The 22,428-nt window shown below is 44.9% G+C and overlaps 1 protein-coding gene across 7 annotated transcripts in view; it reads right to left on the bottom strand.

Moving 5' to 3' along the window:
* The window catches only part of arhgef10l (Rho guanine nucleotide exchange factor 10 like), a 252,583-nt gene that overhangs the window by 149,851 nt on the left and 80,304 nt on the right, over nucleotides 1-22,428 (bottom strand). The window lies entirely within an intron of this gene.

Genomic DNA, 22,428 nt, shown 5'->3' on the forward strand with positions numbered 1-22,428 from the left:
GACTCAGCAACAGGAGGAAGCTTAGGACAAAGGAGGACGGAGAGAGAGAGAAACCCGGACGTGTTAAAAGCATTGGCGGAAGACCGTCATTAGACTAGAAGGTCCTAGTGATGAAGGTGTATTGGGAAAATATAATACTTGGAAACTATATATTGAATGTAATCATGTTAAGAAATAGAAATAGGGAAAATGTAATCACCAGCAGATTGTGTGCGAAGCCTTAAAATACATTCTGCCCTAGCAAATAGATGTCTCCCCATAAGCAAGACCAAAGTTCACCCTGAGTGCCAGGGACATATGTTAAGTGTCAACAAGAATAGATAAGCTAATGGACCAAAGACAAATTAACGCTTTTGGGATGTCAAGATAAGACCTGGTGCCGTGTAGGGGTGCTAATGGCTCCCTAAAAGCTAAGATAGGGGGGAACTCCTTAATTAGAATCATAGAATCATAGAATCATAGAATAGTAGAGTTGGAAGAGACCACATGGGCCATCTAGTCCAACCCCCTGCTAAGGAGCAGGAAATCGCATTCAAAGCACCCCCGACAGATGGCCATCCAGCCTCTGCTTAAAAGCCTCCAAAGAAGGAGCCTCCACCACAGTCTGGGGGAGAGAGTTCCACTGTCGAACAGCCCTTCTCACAGTGAGGAAGTTCTTCCTGATGTCCAGACGGAATCTCCTTCCTTTCCTGTAGTTTGAAGCCCTTGTTCCCTTGCGTCCTAGTCTGCAGGGCAGCAGAAAACAAGCTTGCTCCTCCCTATGACTTCCCTTCACGTATTTGTACATGGCTCTCATGTCTCCTCTCAGCCTTCTCTTCTGCAGGCTAAACATGCCCAGCTCTTTAAGCCGCTCCTCATAGGGCTTGTTCTCCAGACCCTTCATCATTTTAGTCGCCCTCCTCTGGACACTTTCCAGCTTGTCAACATCTCCCTTCAACTGTGGTGCCCAGAATTGGACGCAGTGTGATTCCAGGTGTGGTCTGACCAAGGCAGAATAGAATAAGGGGGAGCATAACTTCCCTGGATCTAGACGCTATTCCCCTCTTGATGAGGCCAGAATCCCATTGGCTTTTTTAGCTGCTGCATCACATTGTTGGCTCATGTTCATCTTCCTCCCCACGAGGACTCCAAGGTCTTTTTTGCACACACTGCTGTCAAGCCAGGCATCGTCCCCCATTCTGTATCTTTGATTTGCATTTTTTCTGCCGAAGTGAAGTCTCTTGCATTTGTCCCTGTTGAACTTCATTTTGTTAGTTTCGGCCAATCATCTCTCTAGTCTGTCAAGATCGTTTTGAATTCTGCTCCTGTCTTCTGGAGTGTTGGCTCTCCCTCCCAGTTTGGTGTCGTCTGCAAACTTGAGGATCGTGCCTTCTAACCCTTCGTCTAAGTCGTTAATAAAGATGTTGAACAGAACCGGGCCCAGGACGGAGCCCTGCTTGTGGCACTCCACTTGTCATTAATGAGAACCCCTGAGAGCCTAGATAGGAAATTCCAGAGATAACGCCTAATGGAGGGTCAGAGGTCTTGAAGTAGTCTATATTTTAGGAAAATGCAAAGGTAGCTTTTTAGTTTGAACCTGGGACCTTTCGGTCTGCAAGTTCAGCAACTCAGCGCTTAACGCACTTTGCCACCGGGGCTAAAACAATAACCACCAGCTTATTGTTTTAGATGTGTGAGAATACCGTTTTTAATCGTATGTGAGGCATTGAATTTTTGCCATTTATTTGAGTCCCCCCAGGGGTGAGAAAAGCGGTATATAAATGAAATAAATAAATAAAATCACCGCTCAAGCAGAGAGCTTTGAAGGCCCTCTGGAGCACTCTCAGCCACTCGTGTCTCGCCCTCTTCCCAGTATAAGGACGGTGCGAGCAGCCTTATGCTTATGCAGGGAGTGATATCGAGAGGTCAATCACCCGCTGCTTTCAAGTTAATCTGACCTGCGGCAGGGAGTTCCACAGGTCCCAAGACCCACAATTGGATGGAATGGGGTGGGAACGTGATCCAGTCCGCAGCCACTCATCTCAAATGCTTCTTCTGATCTCTTTCCTAACCCCAACCTTGTAACAAATCCCCTAATAAAATGTTTCCTAACTTGCAACTTTATTCCCGCCTTCTCATACTTTGTGTCTTTTCCTTCCAAAAATAACAATAAAACCTTATAAACTACCTTTTGGGGCCGTGGGAAGCCACTGGCCAACCCAGGGGGCATCCATAGGCAACCTGGGGGGATCAGAACCACGTTTCTTCAAACCGCGGATACGGAAACCTCACTAACCCCCGTATCCGCGGGTCTGCCAAAATGCTCCGTTTCGGTGGCATATTCTCCCTGACTAAATCCTAACACTAACTGCTATCTCACTTTTTGCGCCAAGGGCTCCTGTGCTCGGAAAATAGGACAAGTCGAGGAAGGCATGCAGCAAGTTGAGTGCCCTCCGGAGCACTCTCGGACGTCACCTGTCTCGCCCTCCTCTCGGCATAATGCTGACAGTCCAAAGATCGAGGGGGGAGGATTGGGGAGGAGGATCAGGGCAATTGCCACATGTCTCGTTTTCCTCCTGGCATAAGGATGGGGTAAGCATCCCTGTCCTTACGCCAGGAGGACAACCTGAGGATGACCCGGGCCCTGCCCCACCCAATCCCGGTCCCTACGTCTCCAGGCGCTCTCCCTCCTGGGCTCATCCCACCTGGAGTGTACCCGGCTGCCCTGGCCAGGCCCACAATGTGGCCCTCTGTCCTGTTTTGTCTCTCAAGAACAGCCTTAAAACGCTGTGGTAGGTAAATGAAAACAGCCTTAGTTCAGCAAAACATAAAGTACAGCACACTCAGTGGAATAATGCAAAAGGAAGCAAGGTAGTCTGAATACAAACACAGTTCTTAGTCTCTGATAGATTCCCAGATCAAATAGCAGTCTTGCTTCAGACAAAAAAACAGCAATAAATCCAGATGCAGACTCAGAGCAGGCACAAGGGGAGCAAAGGCTTAGGCATTAGAGTCAGTTTGTTACAAGCAAGAGCTGGCTGCACCTGCTTCTGCTTCATAGCCCTGAGTCCCCTCACAACTGCTGTAGAGGTTCCCAATTACTCAGCTGCATTTCTGGCAGCGATTCTAGCTGAACGACGTCTCTGCTCTGTTTCCTTTCGCCTCTCCTGAAATGTGGGTACTTGCAAAACCTCCTCCTCAGATTCCAACTCACTCTCAGATTCATGAACACTTTCCTGCTTCCCTTCCTCTTCTGAAGAAGAGGAATCCCTAACACCCATGCCTGGTTTAGCCAGTATTGCACCACCTGACATCCGTCAGGAAGTAGCACCCTGCAACGAGAGGATCAAGGTAGCAACATCTCCAACCCATCCCCTGTTCGGATATCAGCCAGCATGCCAGTGCCTTAAATCAAGAAACAGCTTCTAAGACCTACAGAGAGAAAGAAGAGCAAACCACGGGCCACTGACTACAATGCAGCCTGAGCCCTGCCACATGCACCTTCTCACGGCGACACCAAAAGCACTCTAAGTCAATGGAAATCTAGTATAATGCCAAGTTTTAAACTCTGTTTGTGTTTTTAAATACAGTAGAGTCTCACTTATCCAACATAAACGGGCCGGCAGAAGCTTCGATAAGAAAATATCTTGGATAATAAGGAGAGATTAAGGAGAAGCCTATTAAATAATAATAATAATAATAATAATAATAATAATAATAATAATAATAATAATAATAAGCTGTAAGAAAATTGCACAGACAGACTACAAACAGAGGCACAACTATGTGGCCCAAATGATTCATTGGAACTTATGCCTCAAGTACCACCTCCCAGCAGCAAAGAACTGGTGGGATCACAAACCTGCAAAAGTATTGGAAAATGAGCACGCAAAGATACTGTGGGACTTCCGAATCCAGACTGACAAAGTTCTGGAACACAACACACCAGACATCACAGTTGTGGAAAAGAAAAAGGTTTGGATCATTGATGTCGCCATCCCAGGTGACAGTCGCATTGAGGAAAAACAACAGGAAAAACTCAGCCGCTCTCAGGACCTCAAGATTGAACTTCAAAGACTCTGGCAGAAACCAGTGCAGGTGGTCCCGGTGGTGATGGGCACACTGGGTGCCGTGCCAAAAGATCTCAGCCGGCATTTGGAAACAATAGACATTGACAAAATTACGATCTGCCAACTGCAAAAGGCCACCCTACTGGGATCTGCGTGCATCATCCGAAAATACATCACACAGTCCTAGACACTTGGGAAGTGTTCGACTTGTGGTTTTGTGATACAAAATCCAGCATATCTATCTTGTTTGCTGTGTCATAATAAAATAATAATAATAATAATAATAATAATAATAATAATAATAATAATAATAATACATCACACAGTCCTAGACACTTGGGAAGTGTTCGACTTGTGGTTTTGTGATACGAAATCCAGCATATCTATCTTGTTAGCTGTGTCATAATAAAATAATAAAATAATAATAATAATAATAATAATAATAATAATAATACATCACACAGTCCTAGACACTTGGGAAGTGTTCGACTTGTGGTTTTGTGATACAAAATCCAGCATATCTATCTTGTTTGCTGTGTCATAATAATAATAATAATAATAATAATAATAATAATAATAATAATACATCACACAGTCCTAGACACTTGGGAAGTGTTCAACTTGTGGTTTTGTGATACGAAATCCAGCATATCTATCTTGTTAGCTGTGTCATAATAAAATAATAAAATAATAATAATAATAATAATAATAATAATAATAATAATACATCACACAGTCCTAGACACTTGGGAAGTGTTCGACTTGTGGTTTTGTGATACGAAATCCAGCATATCTATCTTGTTTGCTGTGTCATAATAAAATAATAATAATAATAATAATAATAATAATAATAATAATAATAATAATAATACATCACACAGTCCTAGACACTTGGGAAGTGTTCAACTTGTGGTTTTGTGATACAAAATCCAGCATATCTATCTTGTTTGCTGTGTCATAATAAAATAATAATAATAATAATAATAATAATAATAATAATAATAATAATAATACATCACACAGTCCTAGACACTTGGGAAGTGTTCGACTTGTGGTTTTGTGAAACGAAATCCAGCATATCTATCTTGTTTGCTGTGTCATAATAAAATAATAATAATAATAATAATAATAATAATAATAATAATAATAATAATACATCACACAGTCCTAGACACTTGGGAAGTGTTCAACTTGTGGTTTTGTGATACGAAATCCAGCATATCTATCTTGTTTGCTGTGTCATAATAAAATAATAATAATAATAATAATAATAATAATAATAATAATAATAATAATACATCACACAGTCCTAGACACTTGGGAAGTGTTCGACTTGTGGTTTTGTGATACGAAATCCAGCATATCTATCTTGTTTGCTGTGTCATAATAAAATAATAATAAACTTTATTTATACCCCGCCACCATCTCCCCAACGGGGACTCGGGGCGGCTTACATGGGGCCATGCCCAGAACAATACAATATAACAGAATATAAAAAGAACAACAAATCATAACACATTGAACAATACAATAAATGATAATATGCATTACAACGCAAAATCAGAAGAACAATAAAAACAAGGGCGGGCCACATGAACACTAAGTTAAAATATCAAATTAGGTTATGATTTTACAAATTAAGCACCAAAACATCATGTTATACAACAAATTTGACAGAAATAGTAGGTCAATATGCAGTCATGCTACCTAGTAATTACTGTATTTATAAATTTAGCACCAAAATATCATGATGTATTGAAAAAATTGACAACAAAAATGCGTTGGATAATCCAGAATGTTGGATAAGTGAGACTCTACTGTACATTATAATTATACCCTCAATTCGCTTCTGACACAATAAATAAATAAATCACACCCATCAATGCCTTTTTGACACTGCCATCACAAGTACCAACAACAAAAGACCCGTCGCACATGATACAATTTCTCCGTGATGGTCTCACTTTCTATTCTTGCTGCTCAGAAAAAAGCAGAGTGCTTTATTTATCGTTCTGTTGGCAAGAAATCTGAAATGTTTCACAACTGTCCACGGTGATGGCAGGGATTTTGCTATCAATGTACAGAAACTTTGTTTAATGCACAAAATCATGTATCTATATATGGAAAAATGTAATGTGCATAATTCAAGCTGGCCAAACAAGGATTCCCCTAAATATAACACAGCCAGGCATTGAAGTTATAAGGCTATTCAGTGCAATTCAAGCTGGCCAAACAAGGATTCCCCTAAATATAACACAGCCAGGCATTGAAGTTACAAGGCTATTCAGTGCAATTCAAGCTGGCCAAACAAGGATTCCCCTAAATATAACACAGCCAGGCATTGAAGTTACAAGGCTATTCAGTGCAATTCAAGCTGGCCAAACAAGGATTCCCCTAAATATAACACAGCCAGGCATTGAAGTTACAAGGCTATTCAGTGCAATTCAAGCTGGCCAAACAAGGATTCCCCTAAATATAACACAGCCAGGCATTGAAGTTACAAGGCTATTCAGTGCAATTCAAGCTGGCCAAACAAGGATTCCCCCTAAATATAACACAGCCAGGCATTGAAGTTATAAGGCTATTCAGTGCAATTCAAGCTGGCCAAACAAGGATTCCCCCTAAATATAACACAGCCAGGCATTGAAGTTACAAGGCTATTCAGTGCCATTCAAGCTGGCCAAACAAGGATTCCCCTAAATATAACACAGCCAGGCATTGAAGTTACAAGGCTATTCAGTGCCATTCAAGCTGGCCAAACAAGGATTCCCCTAAATATAACACAGCCAGGCATTGAAGTTACAAGGCTATTCAGTGCCATTCAAGCTGGCCAAACAAGGATTCCCCTAAATATAACACAGCCAGGCATTGAAGTTACAAGGCTATTCAGTGCCATTCAAGCTGGCCAAACAAGGATTCCCCTAAATATAACACAGCCAGGCATTGAAGTTACAAGGCTATTCAGTTCCATTCAAGCTGGCCAAACAAGGATTCCCCTAAATATAACACAGCCAGGCATTGAAGTTACAAGGCTATTCAGTGCCATTCAAGCTGGCCAAACAAGGATTCCCCTAAATATAACACAGCCAGGCATTGAAGTTACAAGGCTATTCAGTGCCATTCAAGCTGGCCAAACAAGGATTCCCCTAAATATAACACAGCCAGGCATTGAAGTTACAAGGCTATTCAGTGCCATTCAAGCTGGCCAAACAAGGATTCCCCTAAATATAACACAGCCAGGCATTGAAGTTACAAGGCTATTCAGTGCCATTCAAGCTGGCCAAACAAGGATTCCCCTAAATATAACACAGCCAGGCATTGAAGTTACAAGGCTATTCAGTGCAATTCAAGCTGGCCAAACAAGGATTCCCGTAAATATAACACAGCCAGGCATTGAAGTTACAAGGCTATTCAGTGCAATTCAAGCTGGCCAAACAAGGATTCCCCTAAATATAACACAGCCAGGCATTGAAGTTACAAGGCTATTCAGTGCCATTCAAGCTGGCCAAACAAGGATTCCCCTAAATATAACACAGCCAGGCATTGAAGTTACAAGGCTATTCAGTGCCATTCAAGCTGGCCAAACAAGGATTCCCCTAAATATAACACAGCCAGGCATTGAAGTTACAAGGCTATTCAGTGCCATTCAAGCTGGCCAAACAAGGATTCCCCTAAATATAACACAGCCAGGCATTGAAGTTACAAGGCTATTCAGTGCAATTCAAGCTGGCCAAACAAGGATTCCCGTAAATATAACACAGCCAGGCATTGAAGTTACAAGGCTATTCAGTGCCATTCAAGCTGGCCAAACAAGGATTCCCCTAAATATAACACAGCCAGGCATTGAAGTTACAAGGCTATTCAGTGCAATTCAAGCTGGCCAAACAAGGATTCCCCTAAATATAACACAGCCAGGCATTGAAGTTACAAGGCTATTCAGTGCCATTCAAGCTGGCCAAACAAGGATTCCCCTAAATATAACACAGCCAGGCATTGAAGTTACAAGGCTATTCAGTGCAATTCAAGCTGGCCAAACAAGGATTCCCCTAAATATAACACAGCCAGGCATTGAAGTTACAAGGCTATTCAGTGCAATTCAAGCTGGCCAAACAAGGATTCCCCTAAATATAACACAGCCAGGCATTGAAGTTACAAGGCTATTCAGTGCCATTCAAGCTGGCCAAACAAGGATTCCCCTAAATATAACACAGCCAGGCATTGAAGTTACAAGGCTATTCAGTGCCATTCAAGCTGGCCAAACAAGGATTCCCCTAAATATAACACAGCCAGGCATTGAAGTTACAAGGCTATTCAGTGCAATTCAAGCTGGCCAAACAAGGATTCCCCTAAATATAACACAGCCAGGCATTGAAGTTACAAGGCTATTCAGTGCCATTCAAGCTGGCCAAACAAGGATTCCCCTAAATATAACACAGCCAGGCATTGAAGTTACAAGGCTATTCAGTGCCATTCAAGCTGGCCAAACAAGGATTCCCCTAAATATAACACAGCCAGGCATTGAAGTTACAAGGCTATTCAGTGCCATTCAAGCTGGCCAAACAAGGATTCCCCTAAATATAACACAGCCAGGCATTGAAGTTACAAGGCTATTCAGTGCCATTCAAGCTGGCCAAACAAGGATTCCCCTAAATATAACACAGCCAGGCATTGAAGTTACAAGGCTATTCAGTGCAATTCAAGCTGGCCAAACAAGGATTCCCCTAAATATAACACAGCCAGGCATTGAAGTTACAAGGCTATTCAGTGCAATTCAAGCTGGCCAAACAAGGATTCCCCTAAATATAACACAGCCAGGCATTGAAGTTACAAGGCTATTCAGTGCAATTCAAGCTGGCCAAACAAGGATTCCCCTAAATATAACACAGCCAGGCATTGAAGTTACAAGGCTATTCAGTGCCATTCAAGCTGGCCAAACAAGGATTCCCCTAAATATAACACAGCCAGGCATTGAAGTTACAAGGCTATTCAGTGCAATTCAAGCTGGCCAAACAAGGATTCCCCTAAATATAACACAGCCAGGCATTGAAGTTACAAGGCTATTCAGTGCAATTCAAGCTGGCCAAACAAGGATTCCCCTAAATATAACACAGCCAGGCATTGAAGTTACAAGGCTATTCAGTGCCATTCAAGCTGGCCAAACAAGGATTCCCCTAAATATAACACAGCCAGGCATTGAAGTTACAAGGCTATTCAGTGCCATTCAAGCTGGCCAAACAAGGATTCCCCTAAATATAACACAGCCAGGCATTGAAGTTACAAGGCTATTCAGTGCAATTCAAGCTGGCCAAACAAGGATTCCCCTAAATATAACACAGCCAGGCATTGAAGTTACAAGGCTATTCAGTGCCATTCAAGCTGGCCAAACAAGGATTCCCCTAAATATAACACAGCCAGGCATTGAAGTTACAAGGCTATTCAGTGCCATTCAAGCTGGCCAAACAAGGATTCCCCTAAATATAACACAGCCAGGCATTGAAGTTACAAGGCTATTCAGTGCCATTCAAGCTGGCCAAACAAGGATTCCCCTAAATATAACACAGCCAGGCATTGAAGTTACAAGGCTATTCAGTGCAATTCAAGCTGGCCAAACAAGGATTCCCCTAAATATAACACAGCCAGGCATTGAAGTTACAAGGCTATTCAGTGCCATTCAAGCTGGCCAAACAAGGATTCCCCTAAATATAACACAGCCAGGCATTGAAGTTACAAGGCTATTCAGTGCAATTCAAGCTGGCCAAACAAGGATTCCCCTAAATATAACACAGCCAGGCATTGAAGTTACAAGGCTATTCAGTGCCATTCAAGCTGGCCAAACAAGGATTCCCCTAAATATAACACAGCCAGGCATTGAAGTTACAAGGCTATTCAGTGCAATTCAAGCTGGCCAAACAAGGATTCCCCTAAATATAACACAGCCAGGCATTGAAGTTACAAGGCTATTCAGTGCAATTCAAGCTGGCCAAACAAGGATTCCCCTAAATATAACACAGCCAGGCATTGAAGTTACAAGGCTATTCAGTGCAATTCAAGCTGGCCAAACAAGGATTCCCCTAAATATAACACAGCCAGGCATTGAAGTTATAAGGCTATTCAGTGCAATTCAAGCTGGCCAAACAAGGATTCCCCTAAATATAACACAGCCAGGCATTGAAGTTATAAAGCTATTCAGTGCAATTCAAGCTGACCAAAAAAGGATTCTACTACTATACTACTCTCTACTATTGAAGCTGTCCAACCCAAGATTGGGTTGTTGTGTGTCTTCCGGGCTATATGGCCATATTCCAGAAGTATTCTCTCCTGATGTTTCGCCCACATCTATGGCAGGCATATATATACCTCACAACCTCTGAGGATGCCTGCCATAGATGTGGGTGAAACGTCAGGAAAGAATACTTCTAGAACATCACCAGACAGCCCAGAAAACACACAACAACCCTGTGATTCTGGCCATGAAAGCCTTCGACAACACTGTCGCACCTCAGGCTAAGTTCACCTTGCTATAGATACCCAGTCAGACTCAAGCAAAGTCTTTTGAGGTTTTTGTTAAGCAAAGCAGGATATAATTCAAGCAAGCAATCAAAAAGTAGTTCAAAGTTGTAAGGAAATAGTCAATAAGAATCCAATTGTTCACAATGCAAAGAAATGTCCATTAATCCATGATGCAAGGTCCAAAGAGCATGGCAAGAACAATAATCCACAAGGCAAGGCAATAGTCCATAGAGTCCAAGAACAAGATCCAGAATCCAGGGGTCCAAGAGCAATAATTCACAAGGCAAGGCAATAGTCCATAGAGTCCAAGAACAAGATCCAAAATCCAGAGGTTCAATAGAGTCCAAGAACAAGGTCCAAAATCCAGAGGTTCAATAGAGTCCAAGAACAAGGTCCAAGATACAAAGATCCAAGAGTCCAGGAACAAGGCGTAAAATCCAAAGATCCAAGAGTCCAAGAACAAGGTCCAAGATACAAAGATCCAAGAGTCCAGGAACAAGGCGTAAAATCCAAAGATCCAAGAGTCGAAGAACAAGGTCCAAGATACAAAGATCCAAGAGTCCAGGACAAGGCGTAAAATCCAAAGATCCAAGAGTCCAAGAACAAGGTCCAAGATACAAAGATCCAAGAGTCCAGGAACAAGGCCTAAAATTCAAAGATCCAAGAGTCCAAGAACAAGGTCCAAGATACAAAGATCCAAGAGTCCAGGACAAGGCGTAAAATTCAAAGATCCAAGAGTCCAAGAACAAGGTCCAAGATACAAAGATCCAAGAGTCCAGGAACAAGGCCTAAAATTCAAAGATCCAAGAGTCCAAGAACAAGGTCCAAGATACAAAGATCCAAGAGTCCAGGAACAAGGCCTAAAATCCAAAGATCCAAGAGTCGAAGAACAAGGTCCAAGATACAAAGATCCAAGAGTCCAGGAACAAGGCCTAAAATCCAAAGATCCAAGAGTCCAAGAACAAGGTCCAAGATACAAAGATCCAAGAGTCCAGGAACAAGGCGTAAAATCCAAAGATCCAAGAGTCCAAGAACAAGGTCCAAGATACAAAGATCCAAGAGTCCAGGAACAAGGCGTAAAATCCAAAGATCCAAGAGTCCAAGAACAAGGTCCAAGATACAAAGATCCAAGAGTCCAGGAACAAGGCCTAAAATTCAAAGATCCAAGAGTCCAAGAACAAGGTCCAAGATACAAAGATCCAAGAGTCCAGGAACAAGGCGTAAAATCCAAAGATCCAAGAGTCCAAGAACAAGGTCCAAGATACAAAGATCCAAGAGTCCAGGAACAAGGCCTAAAATCCAAAGATCCAAGAGTCCAAGAACAAGGTCCAAGATACAAAGATCCAAGAGTCCAGGAACAAGGCGTAAAATCCAAAGATCCAAGAGTCCAAGAACAAGGTCCAAGATACAAAGATCCAAGAGTCCAGGAACAAGGCGTAAAATCCAAAGATCCAAGAGTCCAAGAACAAGGTCCAAGATACAAAGATCCAAGAGTCCAGGAACAAGGCGTAAAATCCAAAGATCCAAGAGTCCAAGAACAAGGTCCAAGATACAAAGATCCAAGAGTCCAGGAACAAGGCCTAAAATCCAAAGATCCAAGAGTCCAAGAACAAGGTCCAAGATACAAAGATCCAAGAGTCCAGGAACAAGGCGTAAAATCCAAAGATCCAAGAGTCCAAGAACAAGGTCCAAGATACAAAGATCCAAGAGTCCAGGAACAAGGCGTAAAATCCAAAGATCCAAGAGTCCAAGAACAAGGTCCAAGATACAAAGATCCAAGAGTCCAGGAACAAGGCCTAAAATCCAAAGATCCAAGAGTCCAAGAACAAGGTCCAAGATACAAAGATCCAAGAGTCCAGGAACAAGGCGTAAAATCCAAAGATCCAAGAGTCCAAGAACAAGGTCCAAGATACAAAGATCCAAGAGTCCAGGAACAAGGCGTAAAATCCAAAGATCCAAGAGTCCAAGAACAAGGTCCAAGATACAAAGATCCAAGAGTCCAGGAACAAGGCCTAAAATCCAAAGATCCAAGAGTCCAAGAACAAGGTCCAAGATACAAAGATCCAAGAGTCCAGGAACAAGGCGTAAAATCCAAAGATCCAAGAGTCCAAGAACAAGGTCCAAGATACAAAGATCCAAGAGTCCAGGAACAAGGCGTAAAATCCAAAGATCCAAGAGTCCAAGAACAAGGTCCAAGATACAAAGATCCAAGAGTCCAGGAACAAGGCCTAAAATCCAAAGATCCAAGAGTCCAAGAACAAGGTCCAAGATACAAAGATCCAAGAGTCCAGGAACAAGGCGTAAAATCCAAAGATCCAAGAGTCCAAGAACAAGGTCCAAGATACAAAGATCCAAGAGTCCAGGAACAAGGCGTAAAATCCAAAGATCCAAGAGTCCAAGAACAAGGTCCAAGATACAAAGATCCAAGAGTCCAGGAACAAGGCGTAAAATCTAAAGATCCAAGAGTCCAAGAACAAGGTCCAAGATACAAAGATCCAAGAGTCCAGGAACAAGGCCTAAAATCCAAAGATCCAAGAGTCCAAGAACAAGGTCCAAGATACAAAGATCCAAGAGTCCAGGAACAAGGCCTAAAATCCAAAGATCCAAGAGTCCAAGAACAAGGTCCAAGATACAAAGATCCAAGAGTCCAGGAACAAGGCGTAAAATCCAAAGATCCAAGAGTCCAAGAACAAGGTCCAAGATACAAAGATCCAAGAGTCCAGGAACAAGGCCTAAAATCCAAAGATCCAAGAGTCCAAGAACAAGGTCCAAGATACAAAGATCCAAGAGTCCAGGAACAAGGCGTAAAATCCAAAGATCCAAGAGTCCAAGAACAAGGTCCAAGATACAAAGATCCAAGAGTCCAGGAACAAGGCGTAAAATCCAAAGATCCAAGAGTCCAAGAACAAGGTCCAAGATACAAAGATCCAAGAGTCCAGGAACAAGGCCTAAAATCCAAAGATCCAAGAGTCCAAGAACAAGGTCCAAGATACAAAGATCCGAGAACACAGACGAAGAGTGCATCCACCTAGATAAAGCGAGGAAATTGCTTTGACAAAGAGCAGTCTGCAAAGCATCCTTTTAATAACAACTTAGAAAGGCGTTTCTTTCCCCACAGCTGGTTTCTCTTTTTCGCGCCAAACGCTCACTTCTTTGAACCTGGGAACCCATCCAAGACAAACGGTCCTCTCTGGATAGTTCATTGCTTGTGCTACCGTTATCTTGCACCTGGCATGGAGCTGAATCTACTCCCTCATTATTTCTCAAGGGAATGTCAGCCTTTCCGTTATCTATAGCTCCTGGGTTCAGCAGGTCATCCTGCTCAAACTGAAATGGGAAATCTCCGGCCTCTGAGCCAGACTCCATCTCTGAACCAGCTTCTGCCTCTGGCAGCTCAAATCCAAAATCCCCTTCCTCTTCATCGTGAATCTGACCAGCCCGCGGCTGGGTCACAACAAACACAATCAAAGATTCCCCTAGGTAGCAAGCAGCCAGGCTTTGAAGCAGCAAGGCTATTCATTGCAATTCTAGCAGCCCAAAAAACCATTCCCCTAGGACGCAAGTACCCAGCCTTCCAAGCAGCAAGCCTATTCCATTGCATTCTAATTCACCAAACAAGGATTCCCATAAGAAGAAAACAGCCAGGCTTTGAGGCTGCAAGGCTATTCACTGCTATTCCACCTGACCAACAAAAGATTCCCATACTCCACAGCAATGGGTGGCTGGGCACAGCTAGTAACAACAACAACAACAAAAACAACAGCAGCAGCAACTATGTGGCATGGCATTGGACTCACTGCCACATAGTTGGATCATCAAATGTCTGGGTGTCATCGGGGTTTGTGAAAATATTAGAATTATTATAATTTTTAGTCAACGTTTTCAATACATTGTGATGTTTTGGTGCTAAATTTGTAAATACAGTAATTGCTACACAACATTACTGTGTATTGAACTGCTTTTTGTGTCGATTTGTTGTAAAACATGATGTTTTGGTGCTTAATTTGTAAAATCGTAACGTAATTTGACGTTTAAAGGGCGTCCTTCCTTATTATCCAACATATTCGTTTATCCAACGTTCTGCCAGCCTGTTTATGTTGGAGAAGTGAGACTCTACTGTATATCAAACATACAATTCACCATTCTGGACACAAAGTAGCAAGAAAGGTATAACAAATGCATATACAATGAGTCCACTAAGGCTGAAAAACCCCACTAATTTAAGGATCACTGTGAAGTTACAACATTGCTTACCCTTACAAGATAGCTGAGAAATGATACAATTAATAAGTAAGTAAACAATACAGTAGAGTCCCAATTATCCAAGCTAAACGGGCCGACAGAAGCTTGGATAAGCGAGTATCTTGGGTAATAAGGAGGGATTAAGGAAAAGCCTATGAAACATCAAATTAGGTTATGATTTTACAAATTAAGCACCAAAACATCATGTTATACAACAAATTTGACAGAAAAAGTAGTTCGATACGCAGTAATGCTATGTAGTAATTACTGTATTTACGAATTTAGCACCAAAATATCACGATGTATTGAAAACATTGACTACAAAAATGGCTTGGATAATCCAGTAGCTTGGATAAGCGAGGCTTGGATAAGTGAGACTCTACTGTACATTATCAATCGTGAAACTTATTTCCGAATGATATTTGCAGAAATATAAGAAAATTGAGAAACGAAGAGAGAGAGAGGGGAACTGGGACATTGTCAAAGCACTTGGGAAAGTGGGATGACAGAGGACGAATGGACCAGGATGGTTGGAAGATCAGAAAGCTATGAGGGTTGAATGAAAAGTAATGCCTCCACCTTCGTAAATCCTCAACAGATGGCAGTACGGGTCTGCGGCAGGTACTGGCTTGTTCAGTAGACTCTCCTCTGTGGTTCCATTTGGTGGGAAGCCTTAGCATTGGACGGTTGTGTTGTTAAAGTGCGAAGTATGGAAGCCTGCGCAGACGGGGAAGCCTTAGCATTGGACGGTTGTGTTGTTAAAGTGCCAAGTATGGAACCCTGCGCAGACGGGGAAGCCTTAGCATTGGACGGTTGTGTTGTTAAAGTGAGAAGTATGGAACCCTGCGCAGACGGGGAAGCCTTAGCATTGGACGGTTGTGTTGTTAAAGTGAGAAGTATGGAACCCTGCGCGGACGGGGAAGCCTTAGCATTGGACGGTTGTGTTGTTAAAGTGAGAAGTATGGAACCCTGCGCGGACGGGGAAGCCTTAGCATTGGACGGTTGTGTTGTTAAAGGGCGAAGTATGGAACCCTGCACGGACGGGGAAGCCTTAGCATTGGACGGTTGTGTTGTTAAAGGGCGAAGTATGGAACCCTGCGCGGACGGGGAAGCCTTAGCATTGGACGGTTGTGTTGTTAAAGTGAGAAGTATGGAACCCTGCGCGGATGGGGAAGCCTTAGCATTGGACGGTTGTGTTGTTAAAGGGCGAAGTATGGAACCCTGCGCGGACGGGGAAGCCTTAGCATTGGACGGTTGTGTTGTTAAAGGGCGAAGTATGGAACCCTGCGCGGATGGGGAAGCCTTAGCATTGGACGGTTGTGTTGTTAAAGGGCGAAGTATGGAACCCTGCGCGGACGGGGAAGCCTTAGCATTGGACGGTTGTGTTGTTAAAGGGCGAAGTATGGAACCCTGCGCGGATGGGGAAGCCTTAGCATTGGACGGTTGTGTTGTTAAAGTGAGAAGTATGGAACCCTGCGCGGACGGGGAAGCCTTAGCATTGGACGGTTGTGTTGTTAAAGTGAGAAGTATGGAACCCTGCGCGGACGGGGAAGCCTTAGCATTGGACGGTTGTGTTGTTAAAGTGCCAAGTATGGAACCCTGCGCGGACGGGGAAGCCTTAGCATTGGACGGTTGTGTTGTTAAAGTGAGAAGTATGGAACCCTGCGCGGACGGGGAAGCCTTAGCATTGGACGGTTGTGTTGTTAAAGTGAGAAATATGGAACCCTGCGCGGACGGGGAAGCCTTAGCATTGGACGGTTGTGTTGTTAAAGGGCGAAGTATGGAACCCTGCGCAGACGGGGAAGCCTTAGCATTGGACGGTTGTGTTGTTAAAGTGAGAAGTATGGAACCCTGCGCAGACGGGGAAGCCTTAGCATTGGACGGTTGTGTTGTTAAAGGGCGAAGTATGGAACCCTGCGCAGACGGGGAAGCCTTAGCATTGGACGGTTGTGTTGTTAAAGTGAGAAGTATGGAACCCTGTGCAGACGGGGAAGCCTTAGCATTGGACGGTTGTGTTGTTAAAGAGCGAAGTATGGAACCCTGCGCGGACGGGGAAGCCTTAGCATTGGACGGTTGTGTTGTTAAAGTGAGAAGTATGGAACCCTGCGCAGACGGGGAAGCCTTAGCATTGGACGGTTGTGTTGTTAAAGGGCGAAGTATGGAACCCTGCGCAGACGGGGAAGCCTTAGCATTGGACGGTTGTGTTGTTAAAGTGAGAAGTATGGAACCCTGCGCAGATGGGGAAGCCTTAGCATTGAACGGTTGTGTTGTTAAAGTGAGAAGTATGGAACCCTGTGCAGACGGGGAAGCCTTAGCATTGGACGGTTGTGTTGTTAAAGAGCGAAGTATGGAACCCTGCGCGGACGGGGAAGCCTTAGCATTGGACGGTTGTGTTGTTAAAGTGAGAAGTATGGAACCCTGCGCAGACGGGGAAGCCTTAGCATTGGACGGTTGTGTTGTTAAAGGGCGAAGTATGGAACCCTGCGCAGACGGGGAAGCCTTAGCATTGGACGGTTGTGTTGTTAAAGTGAGAAGTATGGAACCCTGCGCGGACGGGGAAGCCTTAGCATTGGACGGTTGTCTTGTTAAAAGGCGAAGTATGGAACCCTGCGCAGACGGGGAAGCCTTAGCATTGGACGGTTGTGTTGTTAAAGTGAGAAGTATGGAACCCTGCGCGGACGGGGAAGCCTTAGCATTGGACGGTTGTGTTGTTAAAGTGAGAAGTATGGAACCCTGCGCGGACGGGGAAGCCTTAGCATTGGACGATTGTCTTGTTAAAGGGCGAAGTATGGAACCCTGCGCGGACGGGGAAGCCTTAGCATTGGACGGTTGTGTTGTTAAAGTGAGAAGTATGGAACCCTGCGCGGACGGGGAAGCCTTAGCATTGGACGGTTGTGTTGTTAAAGTGAGAAGTATGGAACCCTGCGCGGACGGGGAAGCCTTAGCATTGGACGGTTGTCTTGTTAAAGGGCGAAGTATGGAACCCTGCGCGGACGGGGAAGCCTTAGCATTGGACGGTTGTGTTGTTAAAGTGAGAAGTATGGAACCCTGCGCGGACGGGGAAGCCTTAGCATTGGACGGTTGTGTTGTTAAAGTGCAAAGTATGGAACCCTGTGCAGACGGGGAAGCCTTAGCATTGGACGGTTGTGTTGTTAAAGTGCGAAGTATGGAACCCTGCGCAGACGGGGAAGCCTTAGCATTGGACGGTTGTGTTGTTAAAGTGTGAAGTATGGAACCCTGTGCAGACGGGGAAGCCTTAGCATTGGACGGTTGTGTTGTTAAAGTGCGAAGTATGGAACCCTGTGCAGACGGGGAAGCCTTAGCATTGGACGGTTGTGTTGTTAAGTGTGAAGTATGGAACCCTGTGCAGACGGGGAAGCCTTAGCATTGGACGGTTGTGTTGTTAAAGTGCGAAGTATGGAACCCTGCGCAGACGGGGAAGCCTTAGCATTGGACGGTTGTGTTGTTAAAGTGAGAAGTATGGAACCCTGTGCAGACGGGGAAGCCTTAGCATTGGACGGTTGTGTTGTTAAAGTGCGAAGTATGGAACCCTGCGCAGACGGGGAAGCCTTAGCATTGAACGGTTGTGTTGTTAAAGAGCGAAGTATGGAACCCTGCGCAGTCGGGGAAGCCTTAGCATTGAACGGTTGTGTTGTTAAAGGGCGAAGTATGGAACCCTGCGCAGACGGGGAAGCCTTAGCATTGGACGGTTGTGTTGTTAAAGGGCGAAGTATGGAACCCTGCGCAGACTGAGAAGCCTTAGCATTGAACGGTTGTGTTGTTAAAGGGCGAAGTATGGAACCCTGTGCAGACGGGGAAGCCTTAGCATTAGACGGTTGTGTTGTTAAAGGGCGAAGTATGGAACCCTGCGCAGACTGAGAAGCCTTAGCATTGAACGGTTGTGTTGTTAAAGAGCGAAGTATGGAACCCTGCGCAGACGGAGAAGCCTTAGCATTGGACGGTTGTGTTGTTAAAGGGCGAAGTATGGAACCCTGCGCAGACGAGGAAGCCTTAGCATTGAACGGTTGTGTTGTTAAAGGGCGAAGTATGGAACCCTGCGCAGACGGGGAAGCCTTAGCATTGGACGGTTGTGTTGTTAAAGGGCGAAGTATGGAACCCTGCGCAGACGGGGAAGCCTTAGCATTGAACGGTTGTGTTGTTAAAGGGCGAAGTATGGCACCCTGCGCAGACGGGGAAGCCTTAGCATTGGACGGTTGTGTTGTTAAAGGGCGAAGTATGGAACCCTGCGCAGACGGGGAAGCCTTAGCATTGAACGGTTGTGTTGTTAAAGGGCGAAGTATGGAACCCTGCGCAGACGGGGAAGCCTTAGCATTGAACGGTTGTGTTGTTAAAGGGCGAAGTATGGAACCCTGCGCAGACGGGGAAGCCTTAGCATTGGACGGTTGTGTTGTTAAAGGGCGAAGTATGGAACCCTGCGCAGACGGGGAAGCCTTAGCATTGAACGGTTGTGTTGTTAAAGGGCGAAGTATGGAACCCTGCGCAGACGGGGAAGCCTTAGCATTGAACGGTTGTGTTGTTAAAGGGCGAAGTATGGAACCCTGCGCAGACGGGGAAGCCTTAGCATTGAACGGTTGTGTTGTTAAAGGGCGAAGTATGGAACCCTGCGCAGACGGGGAAGCCTTAGCATTGGACGGTTGTGTTGTTAAAGGGCGAAGTATGGAACCCTGCGCAGACGGGGAAGCCTTAGCATTGAACGGTTGTGTTGTTAAAGGGCGAAGTATGGAACCCTGCGCAGACGGGGAAGCCTTAGCATTGAACGGTTGTGTTGTTAAAGGGCGAAGTATGGAACCCTGCGCAGACGGGGAAGCCTTAGCATTGGACGGTTGTGTTGTTAAAGGGCGAAGTATGGAACCCTGCGCAGACGGGGAAGCCTTAGCATTGAACGGTTGTGTTGTTAAAGGGCGAAGTATGGAACCCTGCGCAGACGGGGAAGCCTTAGCATTGAACGGTTGTGTTGTTAAAGGGCGAAGTATGGAACCCTGCGCAGACGGGGAAGCCTTAGCATTGAACGGTTCTGTTGTTAAAGGGCGAAGTATGGAACCCTGCGCAGACGGGGAAGCCTTAGCATTGGACGGTTGTGTTGTTAAAGGGCGAAGTATGGAACCCTGTGCAGACGGGGAAGCCTTAGCATTGAACGGTTGTGTTATTAATGGGTGAAGTATGGAACCCTGCGCAGACGGGGAAGCCTTAGCATTGAACGGTTGTGTTGTTAAAGGGCGAAGTAGGGAACCCTGTGCAGACGGGGAAGCCTTAGCATTGGACGGTTGTGTTGTTAAAGGGCGAAGTATGGAACCCTGCGCAGACGGGGAAGCCTTAGCATTGAACGGTTGTGTTGTTAAAGGGCGAAGTATGGAACCCTGCGCAGACGGGGAAGCCTTAGCATTGGACGGTTGTGTTGTTAAAGGGCGAAGTATGGAACCCTGCGCAGACGGGGAAGCCTTAGCATTGGACGGTTGTGTTGTTAAAGGGCGAAGTATAGAGCCCTGTGCAGACGGGGAAGCCTTAGCATTGAACGGTTGTGTTGTTAAAGAGCGAAGTATGGAACCCTGCACAGACGGAGAAGCCTTAGCATTGGACGGTTGTGTTGTTAAAGAGCGAAGTATGGAACCCTGCACAGACGGGGAAGCCTTAGCATTGAACGGTTGTGTTGTTAAAGAGCGAAGTATGGAACCCTGCACAGACGGGGAAGCCTTAGCATTGAACGGTTGTGTTGTTAAAGAGCGAAGTATGGAACCCTGCACAGACGGGGAAGCCTTAGCATTGAACGGTTGTGTTGTTAAAGAGTGAAGTATGGAACCCTGCACAGACGGAGAAGCCTTAGCATTGAACGGTTGTGTTGTTAAAGAGCGAAGTATGGAACCCTGCACAGACGGAGAAGCCTTAGCATTGAACGGTTGTGTTGTTAAAGAGCGAAGTATGGAACCCTGCACAGACGGGGAAGCCTTAGCATTGAACGGTTGTGTTGTTAAAGAGCGAAGTATGGAACCCTGCACAGACGGAGAAGCCTTAGCATTGGACGGTTGTGTTGTTAAAGAGCCAAGTATGGAACCCTGCGCAGATGGTCGGTTAATACAGTCATTGAATTCTTGACAGCAGACGGTGTCAACCCAAAAGAGATTCAGAGAATGGTGATTGTGTTGATGTGAGTCCTGTGTGTCGTTGGGCGAGTAAGTGTAAAGATGTTGAGGTGGGAACATCTGACTGGCGAGACAAAGAGTTGGACGTCCTGTGACAGATTAATTCAGGACAATCCAGAGAAATTTCAAGCATAATCAGCATTTCACAAGAACGTGTGGGTCACATTATTGCTTTGCTTGGCTATCAGAATGGGTCCTGTGAGACGTTGGTTGAGGAAACCGAGTGTCGACTTCTTCTGTGACGGCTTTAAAAAACTTGTTCGTCGTTGGCAGATATATATCCAATTGTCTGGTGATGATGTGGAAAAGTGAATAGTGGTAGTCAAAGAGCACATTCTAAGGATTATTTCTGCCTTTGATTTATTAAAATATTCCCATCCAAACCCAAGTAACGAAGGTGGAGGCATTACTTTTCATTCAAACCTCGTACCAACACAGACCATACCAAGTGAGTCAGCAGACCGATGAGAAAATGGATGACTCAAGGAACTGATCCAAGCTGCGTGCCTCGCCCTCTAAAGCCAAACAAACCATGGAGCAGCTGGCCCAGGAGGAGACCGAGCCTTCTCCGTCCCCAGGCTTTGGTTGCAGGCGAAACCCACCCACTGAGTCATCCCCAAAAGGAAGCGTCACGGGATCCGATTCAGCCCCGTGTTGACAAGTTGGGGGATATTATTATCGTCATCGCCGTCATTATTATACTCCACTTTCCCCTCTTAAATGAGACTTTTTCATGGCCAGAATGACTGGGTTGCTGTGCGTTTTCTGAGCTGTATGTTCCAGCAGCACTCCCTCCTGACATTTCACCTGCATCTGTGGCTAATGGCATCTTCAGAGGTTGTGTTGGCAGTGAAGCAAGTGAAGAGTGTATATATATATATATATATATATATATATATATATATATATATATTCCTGTGGAATTATGTCCAGGGTGGGAGAAAGACCCCTTGTCTATTTAAACAAGTGTGGGTGTCACAATTAGTAAGCTTGAATTAGCATTTGTGTAGCCATGAAACTGCGAAGTCAATCAGTGAGGGTCTCTGCATAGAGGTAGCCTGGCTGCTGTTGCCTGGAGGCACCCTCTGCTTGGGAGGAGTTGATTGCAACACTCACGCTTGCAATGAGCGAGCTTGAATAGCATTGAGTAGCCATGAAGCTGCAAAGTCAATCAGGGAGGGTCTCTGCCTAGAGGTAGCCTGGCTGCTGTTGCCTGGAGGCGCCCTCTGCTTGGGAGGAGTTGATTGCAACACTCACGCTTGCAACGAGCGAGCTTGAATGGCATTGAGCAGCCATGAAGCTGCGAAGTCAATCAGGGAGGGTCTCTGCCTAGAGGTAGCCTTGGCTGTTGTTGCCTGGAGGCCCCCTCTGCTTGGGAGGAGTTGATTGCAACACTCACGCTTGCAACGAGCGAGCTTGAATGGCATTGAGCAGCCATGAAGCTGCGAAGTCAATCAGGGAGGGTCTCT

This window comes from Anolis carolinensis, unplaced genomic scaffold, assembly GCF_035594765.1.
Source record: "Anolis carolinensis isolate JA03-04 unplaced genomic scaffold, rAnoCar3.1.pri scaffold_15, whole genome shotgun sequence".
NCBI lineage: Eukaryota > Metazoa > Chordata > Lepidosauria > Squamata > Dactyloidae > Anolis > Anolis carolinensis.